Genomic DNA, 22,867 nt, shown 5'->3' with positions numbered 1-22,867 from the left:
AAAAGTTCATTTATTTCAGTAATTCAACTTAAAAGGTGAAACTAATATATGAGATAGACTCATGACATGCAAAGCAAGATATGTCAAGCCTTTATTTGTTATAATTGTGATATTATAGCGTACAGCTGACGAAAACCCCAAATTAACAATATCAGAAAATTAGGATATTAAATGAAATCAGCAAAACAAGGACTGCAAACAGAGCAAGATTGGACCTCTGAGAAGTAGTGTCACAGGCTGATAGCACCCATGCCACGCCGCATTGAGGCAGTAATTGATGCAAAAGGGGCCCAAACCAAGTACTGAGTACATATGCATGCTTCTGCTTCTCAGTGGTCTCTCAGTTTGGTCTCTGACACATCACAGACCTAACAGGTAGCCAGCTCCCTGTCTCTCTCTCTACCTCCCCGCCCCACCCCTCAACCCAATTCTGTTTTCATTGCAGGGAACAAATCTTCTCTCTTTCAGATGCCCAGCTTGCATCAGAATAAGATTTCATCTCCCATCAGCTCACCAGAAAGGGAAGCGGATCCTTATTTTGCTATGTCCTGTATCCAGGGCTGTGTTCTGTGTCCAGGGAAGCTGTTTACCAGCCCCATCTGGTATGCAGGCTGAGACCCTCCCTGCCCACAGACTGTCTCGCCAGAGTGGTGCATGCTCTGGTTATCTCCTGCTTGGACTACTGCAATGCGCTCTATGTGGGGCTACCTTTGAAGGTGACCCAGAAACTACAACTAATCCAGAATGTGGCAGCTAGACTGATGATTGGGAGCAGCCACTGAGACCATATAACACCGGTATTGAAAGACCTACACTGGCTCCCAGTACGTTTCCAGGCACAATTCAAAGTGTTGGTGCTGACCTTGAAAGCCCTAAACGGCCTCAGCCCAGTAGACCTAAAGGAGCATCTCCACCCCCATCGTTCTGCCCGGACACTGAGGTCCAGCTCCGAGGGCCTTCTGGCGGTTCCCTCACTGCAAGAAGCCAAGTTACAGGGAACCAGGCAGAGGGCCTTCTCGGTGGTGGCACCCACCCTGTGGAACGCCCTCCCACCAGATGTCAGAGAGAACAACTCCAGACTTTTAGACGACATCTGAAGGCAGCCCTGCTTAGGGAAGCTTTTAATGTTTGATGCATTACTCTGTTTTAATATTGTGTTGGAAGCTGCCCAGAGTGGCTAGGGAAACCCAGCCAGATGGGCGCGGTAATAATAATAATAATAATAATAATAATAATAATAATAATAATAATTGTGTGTTTGATCCCACGGTTTGCGTTTCAATCCAAAATAATACTGCCACCCCCACCACCAGCAAGTTGACAGGGCATCAGTAGATTGTGCGGGATGATGAAGGCTGCTTCAGCTCCATGAACAATAAGGAATCAAATGCATTCTCTCTCTCTCTCTCTCTCTCTCTCTCAAAAACAAACAAAAAGAAACCCTTTAAAAAGTATTTAATTCTCCAAAGCTGATGATCAAACCGAATCCCACAGAGAAGACCCTTGCCGCTAATTGCTGCCTCCATATTAAGGATGGTGGTTGGGGTGGCAGAGGCTAAGGAGCTTAATTATAACAATTAACATAAAGGCTGAAGGTATAATACAGATAAGGCGAACGCTTTCCCTGGAATAAACAGTGGGGTCATCAGACGCTGGTTCTTAAAAAAAAATTGCAGCGCTGGTGACCACTGTTGCTTGTTGGCTTAGCCACTGCGGCCTTAGCTAGCTTATGACTTCTTCGCTGGTGCAATGCTCCTGAATTTAAAACTGAACTGCTGCGAGGGAAGTAAAAGCTACTCTCTATTCTGCCTTGGTCAGAGCTGGAAGGGAACCCAAGGGTCATCTAGTCCAACGCCGAGGAATGCAGGAGGCTCAGGATAGCCCAAGACAAATGGCCATCCAAGCTCTGCTTAAAAACCTCCAAGGAAGGGGAGGCCTCCATTTTCTGAGAGCATCTCTTCCACTGTCAAACTGCTCTTGCCATCAGAAAGTACTTCATGATGTTCAGTCGCAATCTCCTTTCTAGTAAGTTGAATCCATTAGTTCGGGTTTTAACCTCAAGGGCAGGAGAAAACAAGCTCGCTCCATCTTTCATGTGGCAGCTCTTTAGATATTATTATTATTATTATTATTATTATTATTATTATTATTATTATTATTACTACTACTACTATTACTATTAATATGCTTTTCCTCAATAGATCACAGGGCAGTTCACAACAAAATCTGAAGATAGTTATTATATCTCCCTGGACGCAGGTGGTGCTGTGGTCTAAACCACTGAGCCTAGGACATGGGTAGGCAAACTAAGGCCTGGGGGCCGGATCCGGCCATAGCTGTCAACTTTTCCCTTTTCTTGCGAGGAATCCTATTCGGAATAAGGGAATTTCCCTTAAAAAAAGAGAAACGTTGACAGCTATGGATCCGGCCCAACCGCCTTCTAAATCCAGCCTGCAGACGGTCTGGGAATCAGCGTGTTTTTACATGAGTAGAATGTGTGCTTTTATTTAAAATGCATCTCTGGGTTATTTGCGGCGCATAGGAATTCGTTAATTTCCCCCAGAAAAATATAGAACGGCCCCCCACAAGGTCTGAGGGACAGTGGACCAGCCCCCTGCTGAAAAAGTTTGCTGACCCCTGGCCTAGGGCTTGCCGATCGGAAGGTCGGCGGTTCGAATCCCCTCGACGGGGTGAGCTCCTGTTGCTCGGTCCCTGCTCCTGCCAACCTAGCAGTTCGAAAGCACGTCAAAGTGCAAGTAGATAAATAGGTACTGCTCCGGCGGGAAGGTAAACGGTGTTTCCATACGCTGCTCTGCTTCACTAGAAGTGGCTTAGTCATGCTGGCCACATGACCCGGAAAAACTCTGTGGACAAAAGTTAACTCCCTCAACCAGTAAAGCGAGATGAGCACTGCAATCCCAGAGTTGTCTGCGACTGGACCTAATGGTCAGGGGTCCTTTACCTTTTTTTTTTTTTATCCCCTCTCAGTCTCCTCTTTTCTAGGCTAAACATACCCAGCTCCTTCAACTGTTCCTCATATGTCTTGGTTTCCTGATCCTTGACCAGACCCTTGATGAAGGGTCTGGAAACCAAGCCTGATGAGGAACAGTTGAGGGTATTGGGTATGTTTAGCCCGGACAAGAGGAGACTAAGTAGTGGGTGGGATATGACAGCCATGTTCAAATATCTGAAGGGCTGTCACATGGAAGATGGAGCAAGCTCATTTTATGCATTATGAGGGGTTGGACTATGACTCTGGGGTGTAGCTTGCAGCTTTACAATTCTTTGTTGTTGTTGTCGTTTAGTCGTTTAGTTGTGTCAGACTCTTCGTGACCCCCTGGACCAGAGCATGCCAGGCACTCTCTTCCACTGCCTCCCGCAGTTTGATCAAACTCATGCTGGTAGCTTCGAGAACACTGTCCAACCATCTCGTCCTCTGTTGTCCCCTTCTCCTTGTGCCCTCCATCTTTCCCAACATCAGGGTCTTTTCCAGGGAGTCTTCTCTTCTCATGAGGTGGCCAAAGTAAGGAGCCTCAGCTTCAGGATCTGTCCTTCCAGTGAGCACTCAGGGCTGATTTCCATCAGAATGGAGACGTTTGATCTTCTTACAGTCCATGGGACTCTCAAGAGTCTCCTCCAGCACCATAATTCAAAAGCATCAATTCTTCGGCGATCAGCCTTCTTTATGGTCCAGCTCTCACTTCCATACATCACTACTGGGAAAACCATAGCTTTGACTATACGGACCTTTGTTGGCAAGGTGATGTCTCTGCTTTTTAAGATGCTGTCTCCCTTAGCTGAACCTAATTTACAAGGTTGTGAGGATGGAATCGGGAGAGGAGACCCATCTGTGCCATGCTGAGTTTTTTTGAAGGAAAGGTTGGACATCAAAGCAAAAAGAAAATAAATAACAGTAGAATAACAAAACAAGACCCTCCAAGGATTTGGCCACTTAATCCTGCTCTCCTCGCCCCAGCAGCCCCTCAGGGGTGGACTTTGGTACTTTGCACAAAATTTGGAACCGCCAAATATTTCTTATTTTCGCCATAAATATTATTATTATTTTGCTCAAAGCCCTGTGTGGGGGAAACACCTGCACCACCCTAAATCTAGCACTGAACCCATCACCTTCCCTTCTGGTCTGCATGCTGACAAGTGTGATCTACCAAACCCACAGCTGCCTGTTTTATGATGGTGTTGGTGGGGGAGAGACAAGTGGGGGGGTGTCTCTAAGCCTTTAATCAATGCTCTTTGACGTGACATCATTCAGACTGACTTGCCACTCGGAGGCCTGTCTAATTATCTGACTTCGCACGATGCATAATGGATTTAAACGGCTGCAGCCCACCCCCTCCCAAAGGCCATTTTTCCTCTCCTTGTTCTAAATAAAGGATTATAGACTAATATCGCCAAATTACTTTTTAGGAAAAATTCTACTCCGTATCAATTAGGTTTAGATCTGTGGGTTTTTATCTCTCCCTCCACCACCTTTTCTCTCTCTCTCTCTCTCTCTCTCTTTTAAAATAGAAGAAGTTGGGGGGGGGAGGGAATCCTAGATGATGATTAATGAATTTAGTTACAAGGGGGGCTTGCGTTTCTTCTTCCCGACACTCAGAAATGGGTGGCTGTAATTGGAACAACTTAAGAGCGTGGCTGGCTGGGGAGAGAGATGCCCGGATTGGTTTGGATTATTTATATCGCTCTGAAGAAGGTTAATAATGAGGGTCTTTAACTGGCCACTCGCTGTGCGGCTCATCTCCAGGCAGCGGCTGGAATACGAAACGTTTTTGTTTTTTCAACAGGTCTATTCCGGAATGCGACGTTTAAAATGGCACTTGGGGTAAAGTGAGAAGTGCTTGTGGCGAAATATATATATAAAAGAAACACCCCACACATTCAAAGCCCGCGATTGTCTGCTTTGTGGCAAACGGAGGGTGCTGAGGCAGAAGTGATGGTTATTCATTCAGATTAAGAGCATACAAATAACAGTTCTGGATCAGGCCAATGGCCCATCTAGTCAGCATCCTGTTCTCACAGGGCCAACCAGATGCCCATTATGGGAAAGCTGCAATCAGGAGCTGAGCACAAGAGCAACTCCCGCCTCCTGTGGTTTCCAGCAACTGGTGTAATAAATGAAAATCTGCCCTTATTCCCTTATGGGGGACACAAGAGCCCTTATAGAGTCCTTTGTAGGTTCTCCATCAGTAGGAGAAAATAACAGAGGCCAAGCAGAGAATACTGAGAAGCAAAGCAGCTCATAAGCCTGATCTTTATTGATCTGTTGCAACAGGGTGCTCCCCTCGCACACAGGAAAAGAGGAGGACCCAGAACAAAGGTGTGTCCGCCCTTATATAGACATTTTTAATTGCCCGCCCTGGAGTCCAAGACCACCCCCAGACACATCATACCTACATCACAGAAAGGGCGGTCTACAGCTGAAATCTGAGTGCGTTGTTTATCTCCTGTCGTTGTTTATCTCCTGTCTGGCAGGTTACCTGTTAGTGCTCACTTGATTGGATACCCTGGGGAGCCTGGCCAGTCTTTTGTAGTGACAAATACCCAGTTCCTGAGCCAGGCCAACGGCTCACCCCATTCATACACAGATATACCCTCAAGACAGATTTTGTGAATGAAAAGACAATGGGGAGGCTTTTCCATTTCCCTTTGACCTTGCAGAGAAAACATTTGGTCAGTTTGGGAGCCAAAATGGCTCCAGGACTGCCCTCCTGCGCTGCTTCAGACATGTGGTTCACATATTTATGTACGTGTTTGTTTGGTATATATAAGACTTTAATTTATTTATTTCACTGGCTTTCAGAAGAATTGCTTCCTCCAGCTGTGATGGCCTTGGACCTAAGATGGCTTTAAAAGAGGATGGGACAAATTCATAGAAACGAGGAATTGTAGAATTGTAGAGCTGGAAGGGGCTCCCAAGGGCCATGTAGTCCAATCCCTTGCAATGCTCAACTAAAGCATCCATGACAAATGGCCATTGTTGTTTTACAACCATCCAACCTCTGTTTAAAAACCTCCATGGAAGGAGAGTCCACAAGCTCCTGAGGGAGGCTGTTCCACTGTCAAACAGCTCTTGCCGTCAGAAGGTTTCCCCTGATGTTTAGTCGGAATCTCCTTTCTTGTAACTTGAAGCCCTGGGTTCGAGTCCTACCCTCCAGAGTGGTAGAAAACAAGCTTGCTCCCTCTTCCATGAGACAGCCCTGAATTCATGGAGTTGGATGAGGCTATCAAAGGCTACCAGCCACAAAGACTATGTCCAAGGTTGGAGGCAGCATGCGGTTGAAGTGTTTCTGAGCACAATTCAAAGTGTTGGCGCTGACCTTGAAAGCCCCAAACGGCCTCGGCCCAGTATACCTGAAGGAGCATCTCCACCCCCATCTTTCTGCCCGGACGCTGAGGTCCAGCGCCGAGGGCCTTCTGGTGGTTCCCTCCCTACGAAAAGCCAAGTTAAAGGGAGCCAGGCAGAGGGCTTCTTAGTAGTGGCCCCCGCCCTGTGGAACGCCCTCCCACCAGATGTCAAAGAGATAAACAACTACCAGACCTTTAGAAGACATCTGAAGGCAGCCCTGTTCAGGGAAGCTTTTAATGTTTGATGCATTACTGTGTTTTGATATTTTGTTGGGGGCTTTCCAGAGTCGCTGGGGAGGCCCAGCCAGATGGGCGGGGTATATATAATAAATTATTATTATTATTATTGAATCATAAGCAGGGAAAGGTCTGTTGCGCTCAGGGCCTGATCCTAGGCTTCCCATAGGCACTTGGTAAGGATAGGGTGCTGGACAAAATGGTCCTTTTTCCTAATTCTGCAAGCTCTTCTTTTTTTGCTCATGATGCTTCCAGCCTCGCAGCTTTGAACGCCCCCCTCGCAGACACGCTCCTTGCTCTCCCACTGTAAGCTACGTGAGGAATTGCAGGCTCTTTTCACACACTTCATGGGGCACGGCATATTTTTTTGAACATGCTCATCCCTCTTGTGTTCTGTCCACACTGCTGAACACCACATGGCTGCAGGGACAGGCAAGTGACAATGAGCTTCAGCACGCTATATTCGTAGAAAGAAAACAGCGATACCGTTCTGAACTGTGGAGAGGCGGCAAAAGGCTCAGGCACCTGAAATGTCACTGCACACGGTTAGGAGCGTTACTCTTTCAAAAGGCAGATGAGGAGGGTGATTACAGTCTTTGCCAAGCTGGTGCCCGCCAGATGTTTTAGACTACAACTTCCATCAACGTTGAGCAGCTCTATGCAGCCTGCAACAGCCGCCTCCTCCCCCATGAATTTGTCTCCTCCTCGCGGGTGGCGCTGTGGGTTAAACCACAGAGCCTAGGACTTGCCGATCAGAAGGTCGGCGTTTCGAATCCCCGTGACGGGGTGAGCTCTCGTTGCTCGGTCCCAGCTCCTGCCAACCTAGCAGTTCGAAAGGACGTCAAAGTGCAAGAAGATAAATAGGTACCGCTCCGGCGGGAAGGTAAACGGCGTTTCCATGCGCTGCTCTGGTTCACCAGAAGCGGCTTAGTCATGCTAGACACATGACCCGGAAGCTGTACGCCGGCTCCCTTGGCCAGTAAAGCCTCGACTGGACCTAATGGTCAGGGGTCCCTTTACCTTTATATCTTGTGCGAGCACAGTGTCAACAGCCAAGAGGCACACTTGCAGACTTCAGGGTGGGAATCGGTCACATGCCAGCAAGTTGAGGCTCCACAATTTATAGCTTCCACAACACACCCACTTCCTCAAAGGATCAGCCTTTTTGCAATTAGGAAAGAGACGGGGAAGTACGAGATAGCCCTTACTTCGATGCAACTGCCCTGCAGGGTCTCTGCAAACAAATCAGAGTGAATGCTAATTGAATAGCCGGCAATGTCTAATCTCCCTGCAAACAAATCAGGAAGACAGGTTGTTTGGAGGTGTCCAAGCAAGGAGTGAGTGGGCAAGGACTCACGGAACCTGCAGCCATTATACTTTGTACTTGGTTGGCCTTTCCCATTATTCGAAGGTGAAAACAAAGGCAGGAGGAGGGTCCTGATGGAGCAGATCAAAGGCCTTCTCTTTCCAAGGTCAGCCAACCAGATTCCTCAGGAATCTCTCAAGAAGGCCTGAATATGATGAATGTGAATCTCTTGCTTCTCTCCAGCATCCGCTACACAGAGAGAGCTACATCGTCTCTGACCATACAGGTTCAATTTAGCTGTCATGGCTAGGAAGAGTTAACAGACTCCCAGCCCTCTCCCCAAGGTTGTCTCACCCCTTCTTTGAAGCCACACTGTTGACTCAGTTTCAGTTTGCTGTCCACTATAACCTCTAATCATTCTCGGAAGTCCCACTGCTGAGCTGGTTGACGGTTATTCCCTGGCACGATGACAAAACCAAAATTACTGCCCGTCTCTGACCGGAGACGAGCGGCAGCTTGTATTACATTTCTTAGGGCTCATCTTGACTTCTGCCAGTCCCACCGCTTTCCCCCAGGAAAACCTGATCTTTACCACTGGATTGGAGCCAATGTCTATCGGGTTTTCCACGGACTGATGTTTGCTCCGATTCAGCAGTAAAGAGCAGGTTTTCCCTGGGGAAGCAGTGAAGCAAACAGAAAACAGCTTGGACCCGTGCCTAGAAAACACAGGGGAAGTGGAAAACCGCTCAGACCCATGCTTCCTAGGACCAGGACAAGCAGAAATGTGGGCGAGCCCATAATGTGGAAGCATAATGTGCAGATGTTAAAACAGCCTCCCCCAACGTGGTGCCCTTCACCAGACGACATTTCTCATCAGCCTCAGTCAGCCATGGTGCAGCTGGGTAATTATGGGCCCTGGACTTCATGGTCTTAGCTACACACACACACACACACACACACACACACAGACACAGACACTTTAGACAGCCATGTGCATTATCCAGTAACATCTCACTTCTGCGTTCCAGATACATTAGAGCAGAATTCAGAAATGTTAAGTTTGCCAAACTTGTGAAAAGCAAATAAATCCTCAGCTCACAAGCAGTTGCCCATTTTTGTGTGTGGGTGTATTCTGCAAAACAGCATTCTGCACACAATAATAGTGGTGGATTTGTACTGGACCGTCTACACAGCATTCCATTTTGGCAATTGTTCTGCAACGCTTCCCCAACGTTACCTCATTATTGCCATTTGCTATGGTTTGCTATTGCCTTGTGCTATGGTGTAGGGCTGGGGTCTGCAACCTTTAAGACAAAAAGAGCCACTTGGACCCGTTTCCGAAGGAAAAAAACCTGGGAGCCGCAAAACTCGTCATTATAAAAATAACTTTTTTGTCACTTTTTATTATTTCTTTGTTTGACCCCTCAGAATTACACCTCCTCATAGAAATAAACGTTAAATTAACAAGTTACCTTCTTTTGTGTGTGTGTTCTTCACTCCCCTTCAAAACAGTGACCAGCGTACATGCCCCCTTTCAATGCAGTGACCAGCATACATGTCCCTTACAATGTAGCGGGCGGGCGGGCGGGAAGGAAGGTGATGTCAGGACGGTGCATGACTAACACACGCACCACCCCCATGCGACGTCACAGCCAGTACAGCGCCCGCCACAGTGGGGAGTGTTGGGGCGCACAATGCGCCTCCTCCCCTCGCTAGTATCCGCCCCGGAGCCGCGGCAAAGGTGTAAAAGAGCCACATGCGGCTCCGGAGCCGCGGGTTGCTGACCCCTGGTGTAGGGGCAGACTTTGGTTTTTCAAATTTCAGCAGTGCCCTGCACAAGGCCAAAATCTGGCATGTCCTTGCTTCTCATCTTCTGTTCCGCTCATGCTGTGTCATAGATGCAGCACCCTAGGGTGTCCCCCACTTAGCTTGGCACCTAGTGCAGGGGAAACAGTTGCACTGCCCTAAATCCACCTAAAGAACCTTTTAATGAGAGTGAAAGAGGAGAGCGCAAAATATGGTCTGAAGCTCAATATCAAAAAAACGAAGATCATGGCCACTGGTCCCATCACCTCCTGGCAAATAGAAGGGGAAGAAATGGAGGCAGTGAGAGATTTTACTTTCTTGGGCTCCATGATCACTGCAGATGGTGACAGCAGTCACGAAATTAAGAGACGCCTGCTCCTTGGGAGAAAGGTGATGGCAAACCTAGACAGCATCTTAAAAAGCAGAGACATCACCTTGCCAACAAAGTGCCGTATAGTTAAAGCTATGGTTTTCCCAGTAGCGATGTATGGAAGTGAGAGCTGGACCATAAAGAAGGCTGATCGCCGAAGAATGGGTGCTTTTGAATTCTGGTGCTGGAGGAGACTCTTGAGAGTCCCATGGACTGCAAGAAGATCAAACCTCTCCATTCTGAAGAAAATCAGCCCTGAGTGCTCACTGGAAGGACAGTTCCTGAAGCTGAGGCTCCTTACTTTGGCCACCTCATGAGAAGAGATGACTCCCTGGAAAAGACCCCCATGTTGGGAAAGATGGAGGGCACAAGGAGAAGGGGACGACAGAGGACGAGATGGTGGGACAGTGTTCTCGAAGCTACCAGCATGAGTTTGTCCAAATTGCGGGAGGCAGTGGAAGACAGGAGGGCCTGGCGTGCTCTGGACCATGGGGTCACGAAGAGGCGGACACAAGTAAACGACTAAACAACAACAACAAATCCACCTCTGTTATAGTGCAAGAAGCAAAACCCAGAATATTTGTGGTAGGAAAAGTTACAAGCAGGAAGTTGTGGGACGTGAGCTATGCGGAAATGAAGTACTATGCCCTTCCTAAAACCCCTGCAGGAGTGAAACAGTATGGTTGTACCTTGGATCTCAAATGCCTTGACTCCCAAACAAATCGGCTCCTGAACAATCAAAACTCAGAAGTGAGTGTCCCGGTTTTCAAATGTTCTTTTGGAGCCCGAATGTCCGATGCGGGTTCTGTGCTTTGGTTTCCGAACGTTTTGGAAGTCTAACAGACTTCTGGAACGGATTCCGTTCAACTTCGAAGGTACGACTGTATTGAAAGCCGGGTCAAACCTATTCTGTCCTGAAACCATCATGGGCACAAATCATTCTCAATACACAATTGTTGTTAGCCGCCCTGAGCGCGGCTTCGGCTGGGGAGGGCGGGATATAAATAAAATTTATTAATTATTATTATTAATAATAATAATGAAAATGTCAGCCTGAGTGGAGTCGTGCAAGTCAGCTAAGCTTCATATACTGCTATATCTCACTTCCAACTGAACATCAGAAAAAACTTTCTGACAGTAAGAGCTGTTCAACAGTGAAACGGTCTGCCTTGGGAGGTGGTGGACCTCTCCTTCCTGGGAGGTTTTTAAGTGGAGGTTGGATGCCATGGATGCTTTCGCTGAGATTCTTGCAGTGTAGGGGGTTAGACTAGATGACCCTTGGGGCCCCTTCCAGCTCTATAATTCCATGATTCCCAAATGCTACACTTTTCAGTATATCAGCTCAATACAGAATGATACGTATCTGAGATCAAATAGCAACGCTTGGCAGGTGAGTCCCATTTTTCGGAACAAATTCAGTTCACTCCAGCACCCTGTGAGAAAATAGGCACTGTAGCCATTCGGCACGTATGGTTAGAGGGTAAGGATCTCCTTACTACCCACCTAGCAAATGCATTTTTAAACATTTAAGTTGCCCCAAATCTATATATTTTCCTGTGCACCATACAGATCTGCCTTCCAAATACTATAATTTTCAGGCTTTCAAACCAGTGTGTTGTGTTGGAGATAGGGGCCATTGTACAGGAGAGGGTTAATGGGGCAGCGGCATTGTTGAAACTTCCTTACTAGATGGTGGCAAAGTTGCAGAGCACCTTTTGTTCGGGAGACTGCTAGCTTTAAATGGGGAGTGGGCAGTGGCATAGCGTGGGTTGTCAGCACCCGGGGCAAGGCAAGTAATTTGCGCCCCCTAACCCCTAACCTGCCGCCACTGCCAGCTTCTTCTTGCTGCTGCCTGGTCTGGTCTGGTGTGGTTCTCTCCCGCACTCAGTGCTGCACTGGGCGGCCGCTGCACTGTCCCTCTCCCAGATAGTCCCTCACTCTCTCTCCACACTGCACGCCTGGCACCCACCCCCTCCACAGTGGCCGGCGACCCGGCGGCTCGGATCAGATTCGCACAGCCAGCACTGCAGTGAGAGAGAGTGAATGAGCCAGGTAGGGGCAGAGAGCTGCGAGTGCGAGTGCGAGCGCCCCCCCAGATGTTGCGCCCGGTGCGGCCGGCACCCCCGCACCCCCCACACTACGCCACTGGGAGTGGGTGCTTTCTAAATGGCTAGGAAATCCCTGGAGGCCCTAAAGGGTCTTATGGAGTCTTCTTCCCCTCATCCCACCTAAGAATGACGTAATCTGTAGACTGCTTCCAGATTCCCACTATTTTGCAGATGGGATTCAATTGCATAATGGCAAATTCAGGTTACACAGCGGACCTGACACTCTTGTGCCTCAATCCTGCTTCCCTAAAAAAAAGGGGGGGGGGATAAGCAAAGGGGAAATGCAATGCAAGTATGAGATAGCAATTGATGTGAGGGTGTGTACATAACCTCTTTGCAACCCAATCAAAATGAGTTATCAGTCAACAGCAGGCGTTATGCAACCTCCCTGCAAACTTTGTGCAACAAGTCAGGATGAATGTTCAATAAACAGTTCGTTCGGAAGTGACCTCAGTCTGTGATACAGCTGAAAGGGAGGGAAAGGAGACAGGCAGCAGTAGTTTGGGGGGAGAAAGGGAAGATCGGGAGATAAAGGGTTGTGTCTCACTCTGGAAATCTGATGTGCAACAATGAAGTCAGCGATCTGTTGGCGAATTAAGCTGCAACTTCACCTTTGCCTGCATATAACGCTTGCTAATAAAATATTACAAAACACCGTGAGCTTCCAGTGATCTGGGAAAAGAAAACAAACCCACACAAGCACTGTATTTGGGAAGCCTCCAGCTTCTCACCTTGTGGGAAGCACAGGGCAAGCATAATAACAGGCTAGCAGTACGATTTCCATGCAAAAGCAAGAAAGGGGCACTTTCTTTCAGATGGCAGCAGTGGCAGAGCTTAATTTGAGCCAGGATATCACCAGGATGCAGATCATTAGGTTGTAGTTTATTTCTATGCTACCTATCTGCCAAAAGGCTTGTATGCCAACCCATGCCTTCTGAAATGCCCTCTTCTGCACAGCTGTTAAGGATGCAAGAGCTTTGTCCTCTTTCACACGTGCCCCGCAATTTGCCCTCTTTTTTGCAGTGTAAAGGAGCAGGCACAGGGCGTCATCAGTGCATGTGCAGAGAACCTTTCCCTTACCACCCTGTGATCACAGTCAGTCTGCCAAATGTCAAGGGGTTAGAGATAAATGCTTCCATGGCATGACTGAGGTTGCCGCCATTTCCCCACCTAGCAGGTTTCCTGTCCTATGCCTTTAACAACTGCACATCAGGCAGAAATTCAACAGGTCAAGCCTTTCCCAATTTGGAGGGGCTGCGGGAAGCTAGATTGCACCTGTTGAATTTCTGCCTGCTGCACAGCTTCTTAAAGGCACAGGGCCTGTGAAAACGCAAGGTCTGATCTGCGAACAGGTCTAAGTCCCAACACCTCTCACTTGAGAAACTGTGAACTGAGTGGGACAGGCTTCCTCAGTCTCGGCCCTCCAGATGTTTTGAGACTACAATTCCCATCATCCCTGACCACTGGTCCTGCTAGCTAGGGATCATGGGAGTTGTAGGCCAAAAACATCTGGAGGGCCGAGGTTGAGGAAGCCTGCAGTAGGAGATAGAAATTTGGACAATTTGCATATGGCCCCCTTGGGAGATGAGATAGAAAACCCGAATTAAGTACTTAACCAGAGGTACCACTGTACTCCCATACAGACTCCTTACAATGCGTTTAAAACCAAAATCGCATCTGGATAGAAACTGTTTCTCAGGCGGCTAGTCCTAGTCTTTATAACCCTGTACCTTCTTCCAGAAGGCAGAAGCTGAAAGAGATCATTTCCAGGGTGTACACTATCCCGCGCTATCTCTGCAGCTTTCTTATGGCACCTGGAAGCATAGATTTGATCCAAGGTGGGAAGAGTGCACCCAATTATTCTCTCTGCAGTCTTTACGACCCTGGACAGTATTTGTTTTTCCCTGACCGTGTAGCTCCCAAACCACACACACAGACCATAAGTTAATACACTCTTAGTAGCCATGTGAAGTCACAATTAGTGGTGCAGCCATCCTTTGCTGCATAAATGTGCATCATTATTTGCAAGATCTGCTTAGAGTGTACTGTTTGGGTTTTGCAGAAATGTAAACTAGGAAGGAAGGAAGGAAGGAAGGAAGGAAGGAAGGAGAGGGTGTGTGTGTGTGTGTGTGTGTGTGTGTGCGCGCGCGCACGCGCACACACACACACACACACACACACACACACACACAAAGGATAGCATGAAAAAGCAGATAAGGACTGGAAGGAAAAGGTAGCAAGCTGTGCAAAATACTCATGTATTTATTCTGTGGAAGCTCTTCCTACAGTACAGTCCTAGGCAGGTTTACTGATCTCATTGGGCCTCACCCCCTAGGAAGTGTGCACAGGACTGCAGCCTGCAAGCCCCCATTAAGTTTCCAAGTCTTTGACAACCAAGGGCTACAGCTCAAAGCAATCCTTATGAACTCCCACACGGATCTCTCATGTATGTGGACAGGGGGTGGTTGTTCCCACCATGAAATGCATGTCTGGGGGAAACAATTCAGAGACGCTTGATCTGTGCAACTGCACGCAGATTGACAAACCCTTCAGATTTGCTCAGGGCTGCTGCCACAAGACGCTTTGGCATCCCAGGGGTCCTCTGTGGTTGCTTCGTATGGCCCATAGTGGATTCTTGCTTGTGGCCCATTTGTTCCAACTGGGCCCACAAAGTTTCAAGAGCTCTTGAACTGGATAGAGACTCCCGTACGGCTGCAACCTGGATCTACTCTCCTTTTTGTATTATTTCAAGGTACGCTCTGCTTCCTAGCAGTGCCCTTACAAGACAGGTGTCATTCTAAAATGAGACATATACAATCTAAACTCGCGGTCACAATCAAAAAGGTCAATACAACACAACCCACAAAATATCATAGCAATAGCACTAATCCGAATCCAGAGTCAATACTGCCACATAACAGCTATTCTGCATTTGTAAAAAACTGGATCTTTTAGTGGGGCAGCACCTATACAGTGGTACCTCGGGTTACATACGCTTCAGGTTACAGACTCCACTAACCCAGAAATAGTGCTTCAGGTTAAGAACTTTGCTTCAGGATGAGAACAGAAATTGTGCTCCGGTGGCACAGTAACAGCAGGAGGCTCCATTAGCTAAAGTGGTGCTTCAGGTTAAGAACAGTTTCAGGTTAAGAACGGACCTCCAGAATGAATTAAGTACTTAACCCAAGGTACAACTGTACTCTGGAACTACCTGCCTATTGTCATCATGTAGGAACCTTCACTGTTTAATAAGATACCCAAAATTATAGCTCTCTGCTTTATTTTATGTTGGCAAGAAAGCTCCCCCTGGGAAATTTTTCTCCCCCCATCTATTTAAATTTGGAGTGGCAATGAAGGGACCATGATGCATCCAGTTCTGGCGGGGCCTCCCCTCTTTAGCCCTGCTCACACACAGCAATTAGGCTTAGCTCTCATTCATGCAAATGGGAGCTTCCCCCCTCCAGCCTAATTGCTGCAGGAGCATGTAGTTTGGGGGCTGGTGACACCTAGAGAAGGATAATGCTCCTTGCATGCTGCAGTTTCCCCTTCAAATCACCCTTGCACAGCAATTTGGCTTACAAAGAAAGCTCCTCTTCCTCTAAATGGGACCCTTTTTCTAATTCAAATTGCGCTCTCTCTCTCTCTCTCTCCCTGTGTGTGTGTGTGTGATTTTCGGAGGAGTGGCAGCTGGGGTTCTGTAACATTAACCTATTCCCACCCCTTGGCCAACCCCAGTGTGAGATCTACGGTAATTCCAGCTAGGATGACAATGTTTGCTTCCCTCGCAGAAGTTGGATTGCAAACTTTCTAGTTCCCTGAGCAACTGAGTATTGGCGGCGGGGTGTGTGTGTGTGTACTGGGGATACGTGATAGTTGAAAAGGACCTGAAAACCTGTGCAAAAATTGTCCCCCAACATCCGACTATGCCTGAAGGATCTTTGTTTTCCTCTTGACAGTTCTACAATGTACATGATGAGAACAGGGCTTTGACCTCGTGTAACAAGGCACAGGGGATCTCCCCACCTTGGAAATCTTATCAGCCCCAGACAGATGCTGAAGGGCTCATCATGTTAAGGTGGTTAATTATATCTTCACAAGCACATCACATTGGGGCTACAGAGGCTTCTGAACACAAGGCAATGAAGGCAGGCAGACCACCTCCTTCCATGAAAGGCACTTTCCTGTAGGAATTTCCATGCAGCTTCTATGAGGATCATTGCATGTGACAATGGCTCAACATCACTTTTTGTTCCAAGGTGGTACCATGGACAGAAAACCTGCCTGTTCAGGGATCAGTCTGCACAGAAGGTCACGCATGAACCAAGCTATATGGGAACATAGGGAACTGCTTTGAACTGAGTCAGCCCCTCTAGCTCAGTATCGTCTTTACACCAGTGTAAAGGGGCAACTGCCCCCTTGGTCGCCTACCCTATAAAAAGCATTATTCAGAACATCAGTTTTCACGACCCGCTAAGGAAAATAACAACACAATAATATTCAAAAGCATGACAATTAATTGCACATTTATTCAAAACCCAATTGAAACTAGTTTAGTTAATTCAGCCTAATTTATGAACTTGATCCAGCTTCTCAAACTCTGATAGTCATTTGCACCTCCAGAACCCCCCTGCTGCTCCTTTCTCTCTTAGCACCCCACTAGGTAATTCCACTTCCCACCAGGGGGCACCACTGGCCACTTTGGGAACCACTGGTCTACAATGACTGCATGGAGGAATTGTGCAAGGCGTGACTTGGCCCAGGGAGGCTCAACGTTAGCCTCTAAGAAAATTCATTTCAGAATTGCAGGCTCCTCACAAATGCAGCCTCTCAGCAACCAAGTAAACCACAAGCACTATAGCTGGTTTTGCATGGAAACAGATTCTGTGATTTTTTTCAAGAAGGGAAAATGTTTTGGTGGAAAATTATGCTCAGGGGCAAGATGCCAGGCCTTGCACACACACACACACAATGCAATTGCAGAGATGAAATTGGGGAGAGTTTGAGCAAAGCCACCTCCTACCAAGTCAAAGCATGGGTCCATCTAGCCAAGCACGACGCATGCCTTGCAAGCCAAAGATCCTATGATCAGATGCCAGCTATTGAACCTGGGACCTCTGGTGTGCAAGGGATGCCTTTCGTCACAGAACTGTGGCACCAGCCCTAATATCTGCTGCGCACAACAGGCGCCGTCTCCAGAACCGTGCTATAAAGGAGCTTATGAGATGCAAGGGGAGGGGGGGTCGGGAGGAAGCCCAGCCTCACATTCTCCTCTTCCCGGGCACAGTTCATCTAGCAATAATTCATCACTTCTTAGAAACAACTGTCTACTTCCTGCACCAAATCCAGCCTCGCTAATGGGTTTAGCAAACCGCATTTAACTGGTCAGTGGAGCAAGTGCCACAAATCCCAAGATTAGGAAGAGACTGATACACAGCTCAAGAGCATCAGTGGCCAGGAGGGCTGCTCCGAGAGGGACAGCTTTAATTGGCTTAATGCCCTGCCTGGTGGAGCAGATCAGGGAGGGGAGAGGGCCAGGCTTGAGAACAGAATAGGGGAACTTCGTACCAATTGCCATGCCTGTTGCCATCCAGCAGTTCAGTGGATTTATTTGTAGCGATGTGTATAGATGCTAGGAGAGGACATATTTATTTGATATTATCCTTCCTTCCTCACCCTGAGTTCAGCTGAGTCCCATCCCTTTGCAGTTTAAAAGGGAAGCTTTGATAGGCTAATTTTAACATTTTAGTTTAAGTAACCCAGGATGCTATAAAGCAGAAGGGATTCTCCTGGTATCCCCCCCTTTAAAACAATAATCACACAGACAGGTAGAAATAACATTTACTCTCTCAAAATACTTGTTGAAGAGTAACAGAGAACAGCAGCTTTGTTCAGGCAGGCTTAAAATGGTAATTCAATTACAAAGACATACTTTAGTCTAGTTTAAGAGGGTGTCTGAGCACGTGCAGATTGCTGGAATGAGGTCAAAGAGCAAAGAGGAAGCAGCCTGGCCAGGTGATGAGATTGCAGTATATGTATGGCTATTCCTTCCCCCTAACAGGGCACAGTGGGAGTCTCTCAGAAATTTACAGGTCCCTGAGCTTCAGCTACCATATGCCTATCTAGCAAGCATGCATTCTTGGTTTGACTGCATTGTAAATATGCCACATAATCGACCCAAGTGGCTTAAAACCCAATTCATGCCTGCTTGCTTATTTTCAGGGCTGGTTGTCACCCACACAAACAATACCCTGTGCCCTGTGCCTGGGCAATCCAAGACAAACTGAATTATGCAACCTGCACATAGTGGGCAGATTTGTCCAGTTTATTGTCTTTGGCCTGATTCAAACCAGCTTTGATAGTTTGTAGGAAGGGTCAAGGGATGTAGAAAGGCACTGAAGTTCTGCCCCCCGCAAACGGGAGTCTCATCCAGCCACTCCTCTGGCTTTTATGGTTTCGGTGGGTATTGCTCGCCCACTTTCTAGCATAGCTCTGCGGCCACTAAGATATTTTGGACATACAGTGGAGATAGGAAGCTGAATCCAGTGTCCAATATCACATGCTGTGCCCTGCAGGTGGTCAGGGTACACACCGTTCTGTTTATTTTCTGACCAGCGCTCCCATGCCAAAGCAGTGGTCTGAGTGGATCCTGCACCAGGACACACACAGGACCAGCCCAAGGCATTTTGTTGCTTGAAGCAAAGGACCAGATTCCTCCCACTCCCTATTCCATGTATGGAAGCCAACTGGGCCGCCATTGATTCTTTTGAGGGGGTCGCATCCTGCACCACAGGTGTGGCAGTAAAACAGATTAGGTGGGTCCAGGCCAGGCTGTGTGAAGTAGCTGGGACTAAGGGTTGCCATCCGATTGGATTTTATTCTGATTCTGATCTGATTTGAGGATGTATTTTAATTGATTGTCTGGTTTTATGTTAATGTATTATACATTTGATGTTAGCCACTCTGAGCCCAGCTTTGGCTGGGGAGGGCTGGATATAAATAAAATTTATTATTATTATTATTATTATTAGTAGTAGTAGTAGTAGTATTAGGGCACCAACCCGATTTTCTGAACCCACTAAGTCACAAGAGAGAAGAAATTCAGGAGATTTCAGCCCCCTCCAGTGGCGTAGCGTGGGTTGTCAGCACCCAGGGCAAGGCAAGTAATTTGCGCCCCCTAACCCTAACCCCCAGATGTTGCGCCCGGTGCGGCCGGCCCCCCTGCACCCCCCCACGCTACGCCACTGGCCCCCTCCCAATAAATATCTGGTTCTCTGTGCTAAAACCACTTGTAGCAACCTTCATTGCAACTCACTCAAATGCATCACAAATGCTTTGGGGTCTCAGAGTTAAGTCCTGCAGCTCAAATCAAGGCCCAGCTACATCTCCATGCCCAAACTGAATCATCATGCTTCCCCCACCCCCGGAAATTTTCCTTCAGCTAGCAATCAGCAATTTCCTCCATTCATAACCGACAAGCTGTACTTCATGAATCTGCAACAACTTGAGCCCGTCCTTACAGCAGCTCAATAATGGTGGGAGTGTGGGGGTGTGGGCTCCTCAAAGTCCAAGCAGAACAGAGCAAAACCACAAAAAGCTTTCAATGGCGAGCTGCACAAAAGGAAATCTGCCAGAGCCTTTTGCAAGCTCCACACGTGGCAATCCCCAGTGTCAGGGAAAATTCAGACTGGCGCGATGTTGCAAAGCGATGAAATCCGCTGAGGCTGCATTTCTCCATGAAGAGCACATTCTGCCGCTTTCCCTTGTCAATTCCCCGTGTCAACAGCTGCGATGAGAACGGGCTGGAATCATGAATGGGAGGGGACGTGGCTCGCCTTCTTTTGAATGGGGAGAGGAGCGGCCAAGGAGGCAGAGCTCTGTACTGTAGGAAGGATGTGCGCTCTGCGTTCCTCCTCCCTTCTCCTGAGCAAGGCCACGGGCAGCAGGAGCGGGGAAAACACCCACCACATGGCATCCCTGGGAGCCAGACGAGACCTCACCTTACACGGGAGCGTAAGGGCGAGAACTCCCTTCTGCAGCTCCAATTTGCAGCGATCGATGAATAGCTAAGCAGGCTCTTTCAGAAATTCACCATTGTCTCCAGCTCAGCTCCAACTTCCCTTGCAGGAAGATCCATTACAGACCGGTCGTGCCGTGTGGAGGGAGGGAGCTGTGAGGCTCAGGAAAAGGAGAGCTGTCTGGAGTGGGCGGGAGGGTGGGGGGAGCGAAAGGTCAGCTCAATAGTCTGGCCTGAGGAAATAGACCTGCCAGGAAATGATCATCTAAGAGCCCTGGAGTGGAGGTGGTTGCTGGAGAGGCATTCAGTGCACCTACTCCATCTGCGCTCTCCCTCTCAAGCCGGCTCCCAGGGGCCTACTTGGCTCCTCCCCGGTCTCAGCTCCTTTAAAGGTGGTCTCGGGGAGTGGGGCGGTGGGGGGCTGTGGATAAAACGCAGGGAAGAAGAGGAGGGCGGGTGCTGAAGAGGAGAGCTCTGGCTGGAAAACACGCGCACAGCTTCTGCCCTCGTCTCCAACTGGAGAGGGCCTTTCATTTCAGTGGAATCACAGACACTGTGACAAACCAGGCAGCGGTTGTCTGAGAGCGGCTCCCATGTAGCAATGATCTGCTAGCCTCAGTTGTTGGGGGGGGGCGGATTAGGCATGCCACTCCCCCCCACCACTACCAGTGCCAGCAAAAAGAAGCAAACAACGTCTCGGATCAGCCTTCCTCAGCCGGTGCCCTCCAAACGTCCAGGGCTGCAGCCGACGGGGTTGGGGACAATGTTATGAACAGGACAGCTCAGCACACTCTGGTGGATTCTTAGAAAGTCGGAGGCGTGGAGTAAACGAGGAGGCAGCGCTTCTCAGGTTTCTCTAGGGAGCAGAATGGGACGGTGAACGCCACATTGGTCCCCTCCCTCCCTCTGCCATACCTGCCTAACAGGGCTGTCATGGCGGTGAAGTATGACTGGGATGCACTATAACCTTCTAACCTTCTCCTCACCCCCTCCCGCGCGTGTCTCCTGGGGTGAAGAATCTAATTCTATTTCTGACACCTTCTCCCCTTGAAAGAACCCGTGATTGCCTTGCCCTCCAACCTTTCATTTCATGGGTCCCGTTCCCTCTGGTCAATGAGATGCACGGCTACAGTTTAACAGCAGAGACACCCAGTTATGTCATGGCAATCCTTCTCTCTCCTCTCCTTCTCTCTCCCCTCCCCCCTCCCCACCACACATTGCAGTACCTTAGATAAATCATATTTAGTACAGCACTTAAAACATCTCCACACAGAGCACCAAATCAGAGTGACTCCACTGTCGCCTTCCTTTCCCCATTGGTGAGAATTCGTTTAACAAAATCGATGCTGCTCTCCGGTACCAAGCCAAGACTTGGCCCTGAAGAGAAAGAGGGCGCCAAGTCCCCTTTACGCATCCTTGAAGCTGGTCTTGGAAGTGGGATTTGTCCCTCAGACACATAATAGGGACCAGCCAGGTGCTGCTAACCTCCCCGCCCCTGCTCGGAGCCAGATGGTTCAGCACATGCCTCCGATTTGTTGCCTTGCAGGGCTAAAGGGCTGATAAGTCTCTCTATGTCCAGGAGCCCTTAAAGCCTCAGGCTACAAATTAGAGCTGGGAGGCCTGGCAGAATAAAGTGAATTATGCATTAGATTTCTAGCCCACCTTTTAGGGAGTGTAGCTTAAAGAAAGCACAGGCTCATTTCCTACCACCTGGTTTGAACAAGAGAATGGGCAGACGGAGCACCGAGGTTCCCTGGCCTGAATCAGGCCCTTTTGGGGAGAGGGGAAGGAGGTGGGGGTGCTGCTGGGCAGGGCAAGGGGAAAGAGGCAGGGAGGGGGCGGCGGCCGGCTTGCCCAGGAACTGCCGGCGTGCCAGAGGGCTGCATGGCTGCTCTCTTTCCCTCCCACCACGGGGACGGTCCCCCCCTCCCTCTGGCTCGGAGCCCCCGCCCCCCTCCAGGCCGGCCGCGTCTCCTCTGCTCCCCGAGGTTCACAGGCGCGGTCGCCCACCACCCTAAAACTTCCCCTGGTGGGGAGCAGCGCCCGGGGGAATAAGCCGGAGGGCTTCCCACCCACCCGCCCCACCAGGATCTGCCCCCGCCCCCCGCCCCGCTCCCCACATGGAGGGAGCCCCCCGCTCGGCCTGCCTTTTGTGCTCGCAGCCCCCCGGGCTCGCCTCGCTCACCTCCAGACCTGGCCCAGTTGCAGGAGGTGGATGAGGGACTGGAGGATCCAGACGCAGAGGCGGCAGCAGCCGCCGCCGCCGGAGGAAGCCCGCGGAGAAGGCGGCTGGGGCGGCGGCGGCGGCTGGAGGCCGGCCCGGGCGCTGTCCTTGGTGCTGGCGCTGTCCTTGGTGCTGAAGGCGGCGGCGGCGGCGGCGGGCGGCCCCGGCGAGGCTCGGCTGGGCGCGGAGAAGTCGTAGACGAACCACCTGAAGCTGAGCAGCTGCACGACCAGCGAGGGCAGCAGCACGAAGAGCAGCGTGAGCCCGAAGAAGGAGTACTCGCCGCGCAGGTAGTAGTGCGCGGCCAGCCACAGGTCGCTGGCGCCGTCCGAGAAGAAGACGAGCAGGGCGCCTAGCACCCAGCAGCAGTCCAGCAGGCTGTACTCGCGGCCCGGCAGCAGCAGCGACGGCGGGGCGGCGGCCGAGCCCGAGGCGGCGG

At 49.3% G+C, this 22,867-nt stretch overlaps 1 protein-coding gene across 1 annotated transcript in view; it reads right to left on the bottom strand.

The window, feature by feature from the left end:
- XKR7 (XK related 7) overlaps nucleotides 1–22,493 on the bottom strand; it is a 45,129-nt gene extending 22,636 nt beyond the window's left edge. The window contains exon 1 of the mRNA XM_082226373.1: nucleotides 22,390–22,493. The gene's annotated coding sequence lies outside the window, so the exon portion shown is untranslated. The remainder of the gene's footprint in view (nucleotides 1–22,389) is intronic.
- Nucleotides 22,494–22,867: the final 374 nt, after the last annotated feature.

The sequence above is a fragment of the Podarcis vaucheri genome, assembly GCF_965113315.1.
Source record: "Podarcis vaucheri genome assembly, chromosome: 6".
Lineage (NCBI taxonomy): Eukaryota > Metazoa > Chordata > Lepidosauria > Squamata > Lacertidae > Podarcis > Podarcis vaucheri.
This window is presented reverse-complemented; position numbering and strand designations above follow the sequence as displayed.